At 39.5% G+C, this 13,651-nt stretch overlaps 1 protein-coding gene across 1 annotated transcript in view; it reads right to left on the bottom strand.

Annotated features, from left to right (window-relative positions):
- The window catches only part of GNB4 (G protein subunit beta 4), a 57,617-nt gene extending 54,233 nt beyond the window's left edge, over positions 1–3,384 (bottom strand). The window contains exon 1 of the mRNA XM_035334969.1: positions 3,239–3,384. The gene's annotated coding sequence lies outside the window, so the exon portion shown is untranslated. The remainder of the gene's footprint in view (positions 1–3,238) is intronic.
- Positions 3,385–13,651: the final 10,267 nt, after the last annotated feature.

Below are 13,651 nucleotides of genomic sequence, written 5' to 3'. Positions count from 1 at the left end.
AAAATGCCAGTAAATGGCAATTTAAAATCAGACATTTCTCCTGTAATTATTCCTATCCCTTCTGGTGCCACTTTAACTAAGTCCACACAATTAAATTATTTCTCTAATGCCCTGAATACATGCATTTTATGATTGCACATCAGAAATTTGGAGTTATGTCACCAGATCCCCGAAGTAATAGAGCTATGCTTATTCATAGCAGTGGATAGTCAGGGTCAGGTAATGCAATAAGAAGTTGGATTCCAAACAACAGCAACAAAATGCAGAACCATACGACTTTGGTTAGATAAAAATGAATTAGTAAACTTTTCATCAGAAACAACAACAACAACAAAAAACTTAATGACAGATCATTTATAGCTGATGCCTATCAGAAAAAAAATAATCTACCAGGTCTCAGGATAATTAACCTCTAACAGCAAAAGCTACAGTTTAGTCTGATTTGTCCACTGCAGTGATGCCATATTATCAATAATGATTTGTATTATTGTACACAATGTTTGGAAACTATTGTCAACTGATTTATTCACCTTCATTTATTTTCTGCCTTCTTTTTCTCATGGGATGATGAATTTGGGTTACTGGATGTTTTCAGATATTCTTGCACTTATTCAGCATGTCTCAATCTTTCTAGGATAAGCCCTGCTTTCCTTTTGTCATCCTAACTTGTTTTCCCATTTGTAAGCATCTACTCATTTTCTAGCCTGTGCCATATTTTTTCCATCCTGGTCTGAGGCCTGATTTTTCAACAGCGGATCAATGCGCTGTTAATTATTCTTCCTCTTTGCTCTGTATTCAAAAGTAGAAGATGAAGAAACAACTGAAATTTACCTCTCCAAAGCTTCCAGCAATAGACATGGCACTAAAAGGGGCAAACGGCTCAATAGCACTTATACCAGATGGTGGGTAAATCCCGTATCCCAAGCTGTAGTGTCTGGCTCTATTCAGCCTGTTGTCCTCAGCTTTCCACCACAAATCCTGCACCCCAGTTTTATCAGCATGCTCTAGGAATGAGGTCTCTTCCCAGCCTGCCTCCTAGAGCTCTCTGCTACTTGCTTAGCTTACTGTGCTTCCAGTTCAAGCACAACTAAACCATTTAGTTCCACCCGCCCTTGTGGCTTTCCTTCATTACTCCCAGTATATTTGCCACAGGTTTTCTCAGACTTGTTGCTGCAGAATTTCCTGTCTTCTGCCTCATGCAGCTCCTCAGAGCCACAAATATCCTGCCCAAGTTGTTGAAAGACATTACACTGTGAATAACTCACATCACAGACTATTCCCTTCTCCTTTCACGTTGTATTTCTCTATCACACTGTCTGAAAGTGAATGCTGTTCTCTGCATAGCACAGTCACGGAGCATTTTCAAGTTAGAGAGAGGCAGAGAAAGAAGCAGATAGACATGAAAAAGGCAAACAAAGACAAAAGCTGAGGTTTGGTACCCACCATCTTCTCCAGATGGGTTTCTCTCTGAATCTCTCATTTGACAACCTACTTTACTAATTAACATTATCTAATTGTAATCATGTCACTTTTCTGTTATAAGATACCACCTAGAATAATATATTATATATACATTTGTGGTTTTGTTTCCTAGATTACTAAAGAATGGTGGAATTGTACGGAATGCTGCTAAAACAGAGATATAGATAATATTGCACTGTCTCTGGACTTACTGATTTTTTTTTTTTTCTTTCAGTGTAACTATTTAACGACTACACATTTTAAACTGTTTAAAAGTGATAACCAGAAAAGAGATGTCAAAAACAAAAACAAACAAGAAAACAAAAATAGTAATAGTTTTAGAAAGAGGAAACGGATCTCCTTTCTGAATAAAAGTATTTCCTGTATAGCCTGATGAAAAGATCATTTTCATCTCAGACTAAAATTGTTACTCAATTTTCTTCTCTCTGATATACAAACATACAGACTCACTGCTATGCACCAGTCGTCGTGGTACTACAAAGCTATCATAAACACATCTGAATCCTTAGTAACATCTAAAATTTACCAACTGGAACATATCATGCTAAATGAAATGTCCTGAATGTATATTTCCATTGGGGGACCACATGAGTCAAGCTCACACTCCGTATGTATCTGTAATAAGCACAAAACAGAGTGAAATAAATATCCATGCTTTCTTCTGTTTACTACATATGTCGTGCCCATCATGACATGTAAAAATGTCAGGATGTAAAAACACATGGCAGCTATGTGTAGCTATGAATACATTAAGCAGCAGATAGAGATTTTGATGAGAATTACTATTTTGAGCTTCAATACCTTAGTAATTCTACAGAAAAACAACACAGCCTCTCCAAGTGTCCCTCTCTCCCAGGAAGCCAGCACGCAAACAGGTGGCTGCACCAACATACATGCACTTGACTCAAGATAATTTCAGTGTAGTTCATTTAAAACCCAAACAAAAACAACCACCCCAAACCAACCACTAGAGTCATGTGTGTCATTACTCAGATCACACAAATGCTTCACAGAAGCTTCTGAGGTCACTGGGAACTTCCAAACAGATTTTTTTATTATTATTTTTATGTACCCTCACCTGCAAAACAACAACATTTGAACCCAGTCTGTGAAGCATTTATCACCATCTTCCACTGGTAGCATCAGAAAAATACCTGCAGTCTGGAGGCTCTGTTTTTTTATTGCCCACGGGTGAGCAAAGAGTTAGTCTATACATTTTCAAGTGTCTAATAGAAAAATAAAAATAAAAACAAGAGTTGAATGTCCTCAACATCTTACAGGACATGGCTCGACTCTGGGTTTTCAGTTTTCCAGTTAATGTGTCCTGTTCTATGTTTTCTATATGTACATATATGCATTCAGTACAGTGAAGCCTATTCAGAAATTGCCACTTGCCTTAGAGGCAACCACAGTTAGTGCTGTGTAATTTGTATTACAACACGTGGGATTTTTTTTTATTTGTTTGTTTTTAATTAATTCTTCTGAAAATATTTCTGGGATGACTGGATGCCTTTGGTGAATGTAGAGGTGGGAAAGGCTGTGAGATTCATAATTAAAAAGAATAAAATCAAGACCTGTTGTATACATAGCACTACTAAGATTTCATTGTTCAAATCAGGCAAAACCCCATTGCTATAACTAATTTCAAAGTCAGCTGTACATATAGGGAAAAAAACCCTGTAATGATGCTCAGTGTTTTGAATGAATCCAGACAGAGATGTTAATGAAAGAGAAAAGAAGAAAAATCCTCACTTACCTCAATGGTTGTAAGCTGTTATTTCATGCTCTGTAAACTTTCACTCCCTACTAACTAAAGTTCTGCGATCTTGATGCTAGAATAGCTCTCAAATACATACTGCAGAATACCAAAAAAGAGAAAGCCTATGTTGTCCTTACTAGCAGGCATCTCTCCAGGGATGATTGGTCATTACCCTGGCAACCCTCACAAATGGCAAATGACGTAAAGAGAGTGGGAAAAAAGCCACTGAGAGCAGAAAGCACTATATGCATTATAGATAGTTCTGAGAATCCATGCTCATATATGCATTAAATGGCTTCAGAGGAGCACAAGGGACCTTCCATTTTGCAAAGATGCCTGCCGATGTGAATAAGAAACTTTCTAATTTTTTCTTAATCAAAGCATTGGGAACATCTTCCAGTCTTTAATTGAAGCAAATTGGTTGCTGGTGACTTTAATAATTCAGACACTGTTTTTTATTCTCTTTTTCAGTTCTGTTAAAATTTCCTATTAAAATAGCTCACAGTAGAATTCAGACAACTGGATGTATTTTTCACAATTCCTTTTCACTTTATTTACTGTTATGTGTAGTTACTTATTATTGCATTTGCTCACATTAGCTCTCATACCCTAATTTTTCCCTAATAATGCATTTGTACAAATTGTACAAGAGATCTCGTGTTTATGCCATTAGAAATAAACACATTAGCAATTACATTTAGTGTTATTCAACACATTCTGCCTAAAGATGACATGCTTCTGATTCCAGCCAAGCATCACAAAATAAATGAAGAGGCATTTTGTTATTTTTGCACAGAATGATCACAGTGAATTTGTGATCACTGCGATGTGTACATCACAGAGCTAGAGAAATTTGGGTGTGGCTAATCCTTCCACAGCTAGATGGAAAAAAAAAAAAAAATCTCAAGGTAAGAAAGTATCTGCTTGGAGATTCTTTAACATCTGCACCACTCTTCTTTATGTTAAATAAAACTGGAGGAATTTTGGATAGAAGATTGAAGAAAAGCATCTTCCACCCCTGCATGAATATCTTACCAACTACAATGCAGGATCAGGCATCCTTTTACTTGCTCTTCTCTAGACGTGAGAATTTCTGGATTCCTAAATGCACATAAGCCAATTTTCAAAGAGCATACTGGAAAGCGTTAGCACTCAGATCATTTTATAACCTCAAGGAAAGGGCACACTTCTCTGAGATGAAATAAGAGCTGAAGCAGTAAGTGAACTGAGGTAGCTGCTCTAACCACTTAGCTATTACGTAGAAGTTGGATGGGAACAGCTCTACCATGACAACTGAATTTTGTGATGAACCGATGAAAACATGTTAGATATACTTGAACTCTGCCCTACTCCAACCCTGAAATGAGACAAATCTAAGTAGCTAGCAGCTACAACTAGGATATTTCTGTACCTAGCTGCCTAAATTCAATTAATTAATACTTTCTGGAGTAAAATTTAGCACTAATTGAAATTTAGATGGATACAAGTCTAGGTGTCTTTGAAGAAGAGAATAGACAGGCTTTAGAATTCCAGCTTGTTCATACAAGAGTGAAGGCAAGAAATTTTACCAGCAGTTCAGTTAAAAAAAATATGTCCAGGTCCTTCCACAAGCAAACAAACTATAAAGGCACGAAAAATCAGCATGTTAAGCAGAGCATATACATTTCTAAAATAGAAATTCACTTTTTTAACAGGATTTCTAAGTGCAAAAGATTGAAAACTCTGAATTGATACTTGTACCAAGAAGCACATGCACTACTTCACCAAATACTGAAGTTGATGTAAAAGAAAAATCTTTACCAGATCAACTGCTCTGGACATAACAGGGACAGCCCTCAGTTTTAGGATGTGGCAAAGGCAGGACATTGCTGCACCTCTGCTCTGCACCTGGAAAGTTGACTGACATGAATTAATATTAATCTGATCCTCTCTGCTGGTTAGACAGGAGAACTGACTGAATCTTGTCCAGCTCCACAATGTAAAAGCAGAGTAACAAGAGGGAAGGCAACTGTCTTCATTCATTCCTTTTTCACTTGTTCCTAATCAGTGTTAGCCTGATACACAATTACCACCTATCTGAGAGAAAATGTGACCAGATAAGCAGCAGGGCCCATGGCTGTCCCCATGAGCAGGCAGTGAGCTAAGATTTAAGGCGACTCAAGTTCAATTCTTAGCTCTACTACTGGCTCGATGGCTGAGCTGATACCTTGCACAGATTGGCAAACAGTTTGTGAGTGAAGACACTAATTCCTTTAAAAAGTGCTTTTTAAAGCATTATACAAAAATGGGCTTCATTTTTATTATTTTCAAAATCAGCTATCCCCCTGCAGTCAGGGAGATGACAGTACACTTGTACCATGACAATTTACAAAAAAGGCTGAATGAGCCATTGCAAGTGAGTGAACTTTATGACAAAACAATAATGAAATAAAGGATATTCAAAAAATGATAATGGTCCATTACAAGTACTTTATTTACTTGCTAAATGCAATTCATTTTTAATTATTTAAAATGCTGACATTATACTAGCAAATGTTCTACTGGGTTAAAATTTACAGAAATATCTTGATCTGAGCAAAGTGAAGCCTCAGTATAACATTATCTTTGCTATTACATTTTCCTGATGAGGAAAGTAAGCATTATTTCATGTTTATAAACCACAGAAGGCAAAGTTCACCACTATGTAGATGGCCAATACATACCCCGTGCTTCCCATAAATCTTTTCTTGGAGGGTCCAAATCCCAGCTTACCCATACCAACTAGCTTTTGACTCAACACGTGAGATTGGCTCAAGTGAATGTTCTGGGCAGCATGAGAATGAGAAAAAGGGGAAGACACCAGTGCAGAGCTGCAGTCAGGGAACACGGTTTCTAATGGAGTCTTCGAAGGAGGCACAGTCACAGACTCCTACGCACGTTTCATGACTGTGTGTCAGCCATGCTGCTAAGTCTAACATACGTCGTACCTGAGAGAACACTGGTTTGCCAGGCCTTGAGCAGTCCTTCCCATGCACTGATAAAACTTGACAATACATTAGAAAATTAAATTAAAGATGGTCAGTACATTTAAAAAAAAAAAAAAAAAAGAGAGAGACAAACAGTCTGATAAGTTATTAGTGATTTTATTCCAAGTAGGTCGTCCTAGGAAACAATCAGCTCACTCAAACCTGTGGGAGTTGGAAGTCTTCATCATCATCGTTCTGAACCAACCACTTAAATGCTTGTAAAATGCATCATGTTGCAGAATCCAGCCATGTTAACATGCTTATAGTTACCTGGTATAAAAGGCCATCGCACACAACCTTCTCTATGCTTTCTGAGTTCTGTCCTTCCTCTTATGTGTGTCTACTCTGATCTGATTTTTAGCTTGGGAAAATTAGCTCAAGTAATATTATGGTTTTTAGCAAGCCCAACACACTATATGCCAGAGGCTTACAGGAAATAAAAACCATATCAAACAATTTATTTAATCATTAGAACATCAAGAAGGGGTGAAGGATGTTTTTTTCTTTCCTAAGTTGATGCGACTCCGAAAAATACACTGTTGAGTAAGAAGAATAAAAATCTCTTCTGTTTTTATGTTCTTCTGTAAGACTGAGGTTTGCCTTGTCAGATGACTCCAAACCCTGTACTAGTATTCTTGTGCTTCCTGGTTAGCCATATTGCAGCCAGACTGGCTGATGTCAAGGATGCCCATGTCGAAAGATAACAACGTTTTTCAGTAGCAGGAACTATGGGCTTTCATTATTCTCTGGCCTTCCCATGATTTGGCTTTAACTCAGAACATTACAGTGAAAATCAGTGAGATAAACTGAAGAATAGAAAGTACCAACACTCAGAAAATGCGAACATCTGAATATGAATACACTGCTGTTAGCACCAGTTACTATTCAGTTTTAATGAAATTCACAGACACAGTCTGCCCTTTAACACAGATGAATTCAAAACTAGTAATTCATTGTTCTCCTTCCATTTTTTTTCCCACTTCCACCATTTTTAGTCCTGCAATTTTGCCACTCAGTTTATGGGGTCACTGGAGACTGGTCTATGTACCAAACTATTCCAAGAGGTGACAACAACCTTAGCTGGGGAACCCTAGGGAAGGCAAACTGAGAAGTTCCAAGAAGAGAGGACAGTGGCAAGTCCAATCGTTCCAACACAAGACAGGGGAAGGTCATACAGGCCACCAGTGATGGTGACACCTGCAATCGCTGCTGACTTCCTTTCAGAGCTGGTAGTTTAGACTAACCAGCAGCTACCAAGTCGGCCCAGCCACACATTTGATCCATGACACAGCCTCAGGATCCATACAGCCCTTGAACTACTAGCAATAAACATATATTTTAAGCACCTAGGACTGGCTGTCCCTGTGCTTCCACCAGTGAGCATGAAAGCAGTGGTATACGCCATGAGAAACCATGTTTACAGCTTTAAGGCAGATGTGTCTCAAAAAGCAAAATCTGATCAGAGCTCTTACTAGGATAGAGATATTCATACTGTGTGTTCTAGGTGGATTATCTGTTGTCATATAATATAGCTTATGCTGCAACCTTATCAAGTGTGGAAGCAGTCAAAAAGGTACCATAAGGCCAGTTTCCTAAAGGCACTTGTTTAAAAATACATGAGATTTGCCCTACTATCAGCAATCCACAGTGCTAGACAGTTTTCTACTTCTAATTTTTCTTGGTTGATCAAAAAAAAAAAAACAAAACACAAACAACCAACAAGTACTGACTGATAGCAAAGCTCTCTCTCCCTCACCCCAATCCCTCTATAATGAAAAGGTGCAAAAAATGAATATAAAATACCAAGACTGTCATGGAATGGTGATCTTATATGCTGCTTATGTCGTGCCAGAAATAACATCCCTGACCACCCTCCTAGCCAGTATGCCCTAAGCCCTAGCTAATTTTCATATAAAGGAGTAAATGTGAATGCTACCCACATGCATAAACTGACGTTCAGAGCTCAAGGAAAGCTCACCATCTGCAGATCTTGTCAAGTTCTGCACTGTGCCACACCTTTTCCTGACAACATTTGGAAACAGATTCCTCTCAATTTCACTTGCAATGAAGATGTCTTGGGCTTGATGCACCCCTTGGCTACAATTCTGCTGTACTTTCTGCTGTGTACAATGTGCCAGTGTAAAAGTGGTGAGAGGAGAATCAGGCTCCACGATAACCACATAAACGGAAGAAAAAAGAACTAAGAATTTGCACGTGATGTAACAATCAGAGTTCTCATAGTTATTAAAAATGCCATGAACATATATGTTACAGTGATTTCAATAAACATCATCAAATAATGCACAGATCTTATCTAACACCCCAAAGTCTTTTAAAAATGGAACATATTAATACAGGGGTCTGCTGATCTGTAATTTAGCAGCTGATACTTTCAAACAGTAGGAGCATGACTGCCCTAGAATACAGATTTTCTGTAATAAATGGACAAAGAACTGCAATCCTAAGCTTCCCTGTATAGATCAGTGTCTCCTGAAGAAAAAAAAAAAAGCACACCCTATTCTGCGTCAGATTTCTATGCAGTGCAATTGCATAGTTCTATATACTTAGTTTGGATGACTGGTGCAATGAAGTACATACTTGTCATAGAAATTACCTGAATGAAGTTAGGGGGAAAAAAAAAGTGATAAACTCTTGAAAATATGTCTATTCAGTAAATACAGTAAATACACTGTTATTTTTTCCTCTCTGAAATACTGTCCAATAATTAAGTTCATAATAATATCTTCTCTGTGATGAAATACGTAGATCTAGAAAATGAAGCCAACAACTTGTTTTCTGAGACCCATTATAAATAATGCAATCCTGATCTGTATTCCAAAACCTGCCACGTTGATGTTGATTGCTTGAGTCTCTGCCCCCTGCTTTGACTATGCCCTCTTCTGGTGACAGAACCGATGTAGCACAGAGCAGACATGGTTACACCAAAAGATCCCCCTCACAAGAACTGTTTTCAGATGTCAGTTGAAAATCAAGCTTTCGACAGTAAAACAGGCCAAAAATCCACACTTAACTGGCTCCAGAAAGGTAACGTATAAAGTGCTGTAACTCCTATGAGATCTTCGATTGGTACATCCATACACCCTTACTCCCAGGACTGCCTTATTTCACTCAATGAAGAATGTATATGCAGAAATAGGGCCCTTCTCTTGAAAAGGAGTAGATTTATTACCACTCTCTCCTTTTGGATTCCTTGCCTCTGGCTGCACAAAGCCATGATTCTTAGCTGCACAGCATCACGGTTCAAAACTACTTGTGAGGCAACCCAGCACCCTCCTGGGACACTGGGAATTTGAACCTTGTGAGGCAGAAGACAGAACACCTGCTCAAGAAACAGGAGACCTGCACGCCACACTACCCGTTTGGTTATAGCCAAACCTCCACTCTGCCAATGGGAAGCCCAGGGGATCAAAATGCCCCATATAATGGTAAGACTCAGCTGATACAAAGATCTGCTGTTTACCAGCCGGAGCTGGCTACCCAATTTTAAGTAGCTTTGTTTGTGTAGATGAGATATACTAAGCCAGCTCAGGTTTGGCCCAGCTGCCAAGCTAATAAGCCCAACAAGAATCCAAAGTGAATATAGACCAAGTGCTAAGCCTGAAACAGAAAGTGCTGCCAGATCTGAGCCAAATGAGACATCCATACACAAGGGACTCATTTGAGAAAGGCAATACAGGTACAGTTAAGATGGTTCTGGCCGGAACTGGCTTAGCACAGCAGACCTTTTATCTCAGGAGCAGTTCCAGGCAAGTGTTGCTTCACATTTAAGCTGTCTCTGTGAATTTGTACCATGTTGAGAACAAGGAAAGAGTCTTCCAGTTTGGTTTCACATAAAACACTTCATGTTCAGAAGAATAAATCAGCAATAATATAATTATTTTCTCCTCTATTCTCTAGTGCATCTTAGCTCCTATTATTCCAGCCAAAATCAGATGGCATCTTAGCATGCCTCCTCTTTTTTTTTTTTTTTTTTTTTTCTACCCTTTCCCCCCCCTCAAAAATTAGTCAGGCCATCTATCGGTGATGGAAATTTAATGGTATACTAACAGCAAGTACCATCATCTTTTCCTTCAATCACGTTCTACAGTGAGAGTGAGTCATAAATCTTTTTTTTTTGCAAATGACCAAGTTGGACACACCAGCTCCAAAAGAGGATTCTAGGACATATATTCCTGTGACTCCCTTGGTGGGGTTAACAGATTTCAGACATAGCTCCTCTCCTCAGTATTTTCAACTGTTAAGCCCAAAGATCCTGTACAGTAGCTACGCTCTCACAGTTTTTAAGTGTCTGCCCGTAGTACATTTTATATGAAACATAACTCAGTGCTCAGATTCCAGTCTCAGGTAAGAACCTAAAGGTAAAGTGTGGCAACGTTGAGGCCCCTTAGTGAGACATAGCATTTAGTTTGTGTCCTAGCTCTTTCTCTGCAGGAGGATGATAGCATATTTATTCTCATACTTCCCTTTCTTACAGGGATGTTGATAAAACTAACAAAGTACCCGCAACAAAAGCGGAAAGTTGAGAGGTCACACAAATTCTTGAGTGAATGAGTATTAACAATTGTTTTGCTTTTTCATCTACAGATACTTTTTCAGCTCACATAAACATTTAAGACCTCTTCTGAAAATAAGAAGAATAAAACCTTTAACACGCATTTTGCAATCAACGAAGAAGGACAGACATTATGAATAAACCATTGTCACAGGCAGTTTGCTGCCACAGTCTGAAAGTTGGCACTGCAGTCTGGGAGATTCACCATCAGTTGTATGGTGCTGTTCAAAAACAGGCCACCAACAACCCAGTGGGGAAATACAGCTTGTTGAGAAACAAAGTACCATTCTGTTCAGGTCTGGCTTCACATATACATCACTATCTACATTGCTTTATACATGGTGAGTATGTGGTGAATGCACTTGCTTGAACCAATTACATCTTAATGAAGTTTTAAAGCACTCAGGGCATGAATCAGGAAGCTCCACGTTCTCCTGACTATCACTGATAAAATGAACTTTTGCTTACTAGTAAGTATCATCATTTGGTGTCTTGATTTGTGCCTGACTTTTAAAATGATTCTTCCATTTATTCTTGATGACAATTTATGTTAACGTCCAACTCTAGAGTTATTAAATAGGTCACATGCAGTAAATCAGTACATTTTGTGAGGCTATCCACACTGCTGTAAAGTAGATGCAAAGTCACATAAAATGTTATCAAAAGAGAGTGATGATGGTCTGCACACTTTTCAATGATGTAAATTCCTATAAAAATGCAAGACAGCAAAAAGAAAGACCAAGGCAGTTGACAGCCTAAATTTCCCTCCCCACATCCTCTGGACTTATTGTATACAGACTTGGTTTTTCTTTTGGCTCTGTACACAGATTTATGCCTATCAAAACCCAAGGCTTTTAGGTATCAGTGTGATTTCCAGTGTGCATTACCTTGCAACTCCTACCATTGGTCCTGAGCAGCCACTGGAGCAGTCAAGCACAGGAATGTCCTCACACATCCGTGCACCTCTTTACTCCGTCACGTGTTCTCCTGGCATCACTGGGAATTCTTCTATTTTGAATACTACAGAAAAATAAAGCAGCACAAGGTTGTCTTTGTTTCTGGCAAGCGGATGAATCATGAGCAGCTGTTGTGGAGAAAGCAAGATCTGGCCCAAAGTGTCAATTACTGTATGAATATGATGAACCATTACTACAACAAAACCTAAGTACAAGCACAAGCTAAATCAAGGTCCTCTGGAATTCTAATTCCAAATTTGCTGAACTGCTTTTCCCAACTGCAACTATTTCCTCCTTCTTGGACAACTCTGCCTTGAGTATTAGTGCCACATACTGGAAATCATGATAACACATTAACATTAAAAAAATTCTTAACACAAAAGTGCACTGACTTTATGTGGTAGTGAAAAAGCAAGATTTATATTTATTCTCTTAATACTAGCATCTATGTTTTGTAGTTTTACTGCATTATAACTTATGTAAAAACTACAAATTTCTCAATTACAGGATAGAATTATGAAGTTCTCATTCATGAAACAGAGAATCAGACTATGTGTAAATTAAACTCCTTACCCTTGAGAGCTAATACGTCCAACCATGTCCTGACATTCTCATAACTATGCTTAAAATAAAACCACCCAACTGGTTGTCCATTATTCTTGGAGTTCACTATTCTTCAGTGCTTTGGTCCAGGATGAAACTCACGGGAAGACTGCCGGTGATCGGTCTAACTTTAATTGCAGTATCTTCGGAGCTGTAGTCCAAATGAACACATCTAGCCTGCTTCTCTCGTTCACTAGCATAATGTTTGCTGAAGCCTCTTATACTTGCTGTAGTCTTTGTTCTACTCACAACGGTTTTACAGAACCTGCTGAATAAAACTATTGGGTGCACCAAACATTATTTCTCTCTCTCTTCTTACTTCACTGATTAAACTCAGTGTAAATAAAGATATAATTGAAACTCGGTCACAACTTAGAAACAAAGCTTTGTAGGAAGTACTGAAATACCTACAGAAACAAGATGAAGTGAGACTGCTAGCACTATTTTTTGTCTTAAGGCAAAAGTCTGTACTTTTTCTCTTATACTTCTAATTCCACTCATTATTCGCTATTAATGTCAGTCAGCACACTACAAAGACACGTAGCATGCCCTTTGATTACATGACTTCACATCACCACTGAGCCATCCTGAAGTCACTGACGTGCAAAGGAGCGTCCCGAGATAAGGCTGGGCTACCAAGAGACACTTGATAAAAGAAACAAACCCACATTTTATTCTCAGTGGGGGCACCCAACGGAGAGGCATAGAACAACTTGATGAAAGGACTCGAGGGAGCGTCCTCAAGTTGTGCCAGGGGAGGTTCAGGTTGGAAATGAGGAGACATTTCTTCTCAGAAAGAGCAGCCAGGCGTTGAGACGGGTTGCCCAGGGAGGTGGTGGCGTCCCCCCGTCCCTGGGGGTGTTCAAGGGAAGGTTGGACGTGCTGCTGGGGACATGGCTCAGTGGGTGCCTTTGGTTGGACCAGGTGATCTTGGAGGCCTTTTCCAACCTTAATGATTCCATGATTAATGATTTAATGACTCTGTGTCTGTGTGAAGGGCCAGCTGCAGCACCCATCGCTCCTTTCCACAGCCAGCCCGCCCCGGCCAAGCCCCCCAACCCGCCATCGCCCCCTCACGCAGCAACGCCCCCTCCGCGCCCTCAGCCTCTCAGCCCCTCACGCCTCGCCCCTCCCCTCACGCTCCCCTCCCCATCCCTCCCATCCCTCCTCAGGATTGGCTACTCCCCACCTAAACCCCTCCTTCCCCCTCTTCCGATTGGCCGTCGAGCGGGGCCGTTGGGCAGGGCGGGCGGGAGCGGCGCTGCCATTGGCG

The sequence above is a fragment of the Oxyura jamaicensis genome, chromosome 9 (genome assembly GCF_011077185.1).
Source record: "Oxyura jamaicensis isolate SHBP4307 breed ruddy duck chromosome 9, BPBGC_Ojam_1.0, whole genome shotgun sequence".
NCBI lineage: Eukaryota > Metazoa > Chordata > Aves > Anseriformes > Anatidae > Oxyura > Oxyura jamaicensis.
The sequence above is the reverse complement of the archived record's forward strand: the minus strand, read 5'-3'. Positions and strand labels throughout refer to the sequence as shown.